Source organism: Myxocyprinus asiaticus, chromosome 28 (assembly GCF_019703515.2).
Source record: "Myxocyprinus asiaticus isolate MX2 ecotype Aquarium Trade chromosome 28, UBuf_Myxa_2, whole genome shotgun sequence".
NCBI classification, from domain to species: Eukaryota; Metazoa; Chordata; class Actinopteri; order Cypriniformes; family Catostomidae; genus Myxocyprinus; species Myxocyprinus asiaticus.
Genome location: NC_059371.1, coordinates 2,419,888 through 2,425,418, shown reverse-complemented (window position 1 = coordinate 2,425,418; position 5,531 = coordinate 2,419,888).

Below are 5,531 nucleotides of genomic sequence, written 5' to 3'. Positions count from 1 at the left end.
TATTGGTGTCATTTTTTTCCATGTCTATTTTCACCCCAAATAAATTATCCTGGTTTAGAAAATGGTTTATTTTCATTCTTCCATGAAGACCATGTGCTATTTGCAGAATTATTTGCCTGTTGAAAGCACAGACATCTCTAGAACTGTTCAAAATAAAATAACCTTACATTAAATTATATTTCTAGTGGTCATATTGAACTTTTGAAAGAGAAACAGTTTTATCAGTTTACACAATTCTACAATGAAGTCTGCCCAATTCCTAAAACAATAAATCCATTTCCTTTTACTAGTATGAGAATATGCAGGGGACGTGTTTCAGTTTGGATATTTGCCTACAGTGCATAAGGGACTATGAGCTATGAGGTTGTTCATCGATGGTATATGCTTCTGTCGAAGTCATAAGTCTGTGTTATTTCAACTTCATTGTTTAAAATGTGTGTTGATAGCAGAATTCCTGATGAGTAACTACATTACCCATGGTCCAACAGAAAGCTTCACCAATCAAAGAACCGATCGTTCATAAGCGCATGATATAGGCATGCGCTTACTTCAAGTTACCTCAAAGAGGGAGGAGTACATTTTTCTCAAAATAAATTATTAAAGGGTCCCATATTCTGTAGAATTTTCTGGTTGACCCCCTAAGAAAATATTAAATCTTTTCAGTTTTTAGAAACATCATTAAGTCACTAAGCCATGATGATAATTTAGGTGGGTTGGGTGACTTCCATTCTAGAAGAATTCTCCTAGATATTAAGGTTGCAAAAGCCATAACATGCTCTTTATCTTTAGTTATTTGAACATAATCTTCACTGGCACCAAAAAAAGCCATTATTGGGTTAGGGTGAATTCTTAATTTAAAAGGTGAATTTAAAATATCAAAAACTGAGAACCAAAATTGGCTCAGTTTGGAGAATGACCAGAACATATGGGTTAAATCTGCCTTAAAAGCATTGCAACGATCACGTTTCATCTACATTTGGATACATTTTGGCCAACTTGGTTGTACTATAATGAATATGGTATAGCACTTTCATCTGAATCAGATTGAGTCGTGCACAAGATGAAGTCCCATTCACTCTTTCGGTGGCTTTGTCCCAAGTGTCTTTGGATATATCAGTACCTAGCTCTAGTTTTACAGTACTTTTAAAAGTTTATTTCAACATTAATATTATACCTATCTCGCCTACATTAATGTTTAATAGGTTGACCTTTATGCCATTTGTTTGCACTGAACTTAATGATGGGTATTAACATTCATATTCTATTAGTGTTATAATAATAATATAGTTTTTATAGCTATGGGTTTACCATATTTTTATTTTAAGGTTAATTTTACTAGTTTTTAGCATGTACTGTGCATGCAAATATAAATATAAATGCATATAGCCCTGTCTTTGCAGTGAAGAGTGTGGAGGCCTTTCCAGTGTGGTCTGTTAAAAATATTACAGTATTAAAAACTTCCTATTAAAAGTTAAAGCACAATGTACACAATTTGTTCACTTTTGAATGCGAATCTACGGTGTGTGAGACTGGAAATGCCGGAGTAAAGAAGATTTTTGAGGTAAAGATTGCAGTTTACTGTAATATTGCTTTAAAAGTATAATCTGAACTTCCACGCCCACTGTGTTGCTTTTAAAAAGGCATGCATGCACTGACAACCTATGAAACTTACTGAACATAACCTATTCTGGAGCAGGTTATGTTCAGAAAGTAAACTGCTATGGCTACTAATATACCCTGAAAGTTACCTCAGTTTTTGGAACTGAAAGCTGAGGTTATCAGCTTACTCTGACTAAATTTACCCAGGTAATTTGCTTAACCTGCTTTCTGGAATACCCCACTGCAGAGATTAGTTAAATCATTAGGCCTGTGTCCTGCTATTTTATCATTCTCATTTAAAAAAAAGTCCAAACAAATGCAAGCAGTTAAAGTATCAAGTTACCTTTTTCTTTTTTTGTGGGGAGGGTGATTTTGGCTAGTGAAAATACTGAGTGGCTAGTGACTTTGAAACACCACTAGCCACAGTGGCTGGTGAGCCAAAAAGTTAATGTCAAACCCTGTGTATCATACTGTAGTCCGACTTGTGCATCATATTCCGAAGTTTTCTGAAGGCATACAATAGGTGTTGTTATAAAACAACCTGAAAATTAAGTCGTTTCAGTAAAAAAAAAAAAAAAAAAAAAAATGCTCTAGCTTATAAATACATTTTACTTCACTTTTCAAAGCTGGTGTTCCCAGTATGCTTGAATAATTAATGAGCTTGCATGGTTTCACTGTTTGCAAGTTTATTAGGGGCCAAACACAGAAGGTGCTGTAGCCCCTATTGTATCTGTTAGTATTCTTCTTCCTTCCAAAGGGAGACTACAGCAGCTCATAGAACCATACATAGGAAAATGATTAAATTTGGCCCACTGATAGAGGTGGGCATGAATAGGCCCCAGACAAAATATAGAGTCTCTAGGACAAACTATATCGCCGCCACCATGTCAAAAATTCATTTTTTTTTTTTTTTTTTTTTTTTTTTGTGAATATCTTTTGAACTGTTTGTCCTGGAAACAAAATTGTTTTGCGTTTGATTATTCTTCTCCTGAAGATTCAGATGGACCCCATTACAGTAGCCACCATCTTGAATTGTTGTTTATCCATTTTTCACAATTTTTCCTAGACATTTCATCTGATATGCCCAAACAATGGCTCAAAATAATTTCCAGACCGAGCCGCACAGAACAAATAATACAGAATTTAGATTTTTGTCCATTTAAATTACGTTAACAAAGTTAACAAGGTCGATGTAAAAATGGGTATGAGGCTATATACTGACAGCGGTTTATCACATTGAAATGAAACTTGGTATGCTTCATTAGGACATTGATCTGAGGGTACATGCACAGTTTGGATCACCTATGGGTCAAAAGATGTGAAAAATGGCAATTATGCCTGTAACTTTTGAACAGTATTTCCTAAAATCATGAGGTGTCTTTGGATTCTGTGGGTCATTAGGATTTCAACGATACCAAATTGTCCCATATAAGCCATACCGTTCCTCAGCCAAATTAAATTTTCTATATATATATATATATATATGTATGTATCTTTTAAATACATTGTTGGATTTCTAAGAAAAGTGGTATGCATCATTGACCTGTCCTGATAATACTTGAGCAGTTTGGAGTCAACGCCACCTATAGTTCAAAAGATAACCTACACTTGTGTGTTGACTGTAAACTCGGATTATCTCTTTGTGACATCATAAGTATGCCAACTGAGTGGCTCATTGTGTTAATGCATTGGTTTGCAGTTCTAGAGGTCCTTGGTTTGATTCCCATATGGACCAGTGTTAGAGTTGATGTTATATTGTACTGGAGGTCTTTATATTGTGTTTTCAGAATAGTTGCAGGGCTTATAACAGATAATTTATGTTTGTATTTGTACTTGTTGTTCTTCTGATATATATGGGAGTGATATCTTTTGAAAGGACTGAGAAGTTTGGAGACTGCATCACATGTAGTTCAAAAGAACATGGTCTGTTTAGCATGGTTATCATGTTACATGCTATGATAGTTTAGCATGCTAATTTGTTAGCATGCTAACTGTTGGGTTTTCTGTCTTATAAGGCTATTTGATCACAATGCTATCCGTATGGCAACATTTGCTTAGCATGCTAATCGGTTAGCATGCTACCCAACACATTTGTAATGCTATTTTATCACAATGCTATCCACAGGCAATGTTTGCATAGCATGCTAATAAGTTAGCATGCTAATCAGTTAGCATGCTAACCAACACATTTGTTAGGCTAATTGATCACAATGTTATCTGTAGGCAACATTAGCTTTGCATGCTAATCAGCTAGCATGCTAGTCAATTAGCATGCTAATCAGTTAGCATGCTAACCAATACATATGTGTGCTCATTCAAAACTTGTTAAGTCTCTTTGGCATTGTTTAGGTATCTCAACATATTGGCCAAGTGGTTAAAGTGTTGGGCCATTGCTCAAAATGAGTCTTCACATTTTGCTTACTCTAATGCAGGGTTGCCAAATTGCTGCTTCAGTTCAAACCACTTTGATGTATCAAAAACATTATCTCAGCAACAATTTTGTTCTCTTGTTTGAATGCAAATACAAAGCTGACTCTGGCAACTGTGGTTGTGCTAATTCTCAAGTGGACAGTGAACTGTCAACTGGATTGTTGAACAGAAAGTATCAGTTTCAAACCCATCCTTGGGTGACTTTAAATATATATATATTTTTTTTTTGTTTTGTTTTTTTCTTTGTCATTTGATATCTGTGTGTTCTTTGGGTTTTGCTTAGTGCTGTGCAGTGGTTGCTGTGCTGGTGCTTGGCCCCCTTAATTGAAGCTTGAAGCTATAGTTTATACGGTTTTTATTGTTTGTTTGTTTTTTGTATTTTCTGTATTGTGTTTTGTTGTTATGTTTACTTCTTGTTTTGTGAAGTTCGAAGTTCATTTTCTACACACATGTACCCGTTCATGATCAAAAAATAATCTGTTGATTGTTTCCGTTATCGTGTTTCGTGTACCAAGTGTTGAGGTCTGCATGTGCAGCTCTACATCTTGTTTATATTGCCAGTAATGCAAGGTGATGTATTTAGCTTTCCTGTAGAAGGCATGGTATGTCATGTGTTACATAATTGAATTTGTGTAGAATTGAATATTTTTACTTAAATTTTACTACGTTTATTTAAGTACCATGTACATCAGATTTGCAAGTAAAAGTTACACTATTAACTGAAATAAGTTACATTTGCTCACGTTAATCAATATTATGTCATGAAATTAAGTAGATTTTACTTAATTTTGTACCATTAAATGTACTTAAAACTGTGTGCAAAAACTTGCGAAATACAAAAATTAATCAAACCTCATCTTTTTTTCAGTGTAGCATGAACAGATATCCTATTTTATAACAGTCCCGGTTTCACAAGGTGTGTCCCGGTCTGAGTTTGGAATTGCATACTGCCCATACTACTCTTACTATTTGTGCCATATCTGTCAATGGCAGAAATAGTAATAGTATGGTAGTATGCCATGTCCGCGGTCCTGAAAATTCTCAAAACAAAATAATTATGTCAGAGATTCAATGTTAGGCTCACTGATTTTTTCTTTGAAATTAGCATAGCATCAAAAGCCACAACATGTATGTTAGACCCCAAACCTACTAAGATCCTGAAAAGGGTGTTTCCTGTAATCTCAGAACCTCTTCTTAATATTATCAACTCAGAATCAGAATCAGCTTTATTGCCAGGTATGCTTACACATACATGGAATTTGTCTTGGTGACAGGAGCTTCCAGTGCACAATACAATACAGCAACAAGTACATACATACATACATACAAAGTATATACATACATATAAACTCAGCAAAAAAAGAAACGTCCCTTTTTCAGGACACTGCATTTTAAAGATAATTTTGTAAAAATCCAAATAACTTTACAGATCTTTATTGTAAAGGGTTTAAACAATGTTTTCCATGCTTGTTCAATGGACCATAAACAATTAATGAACATGC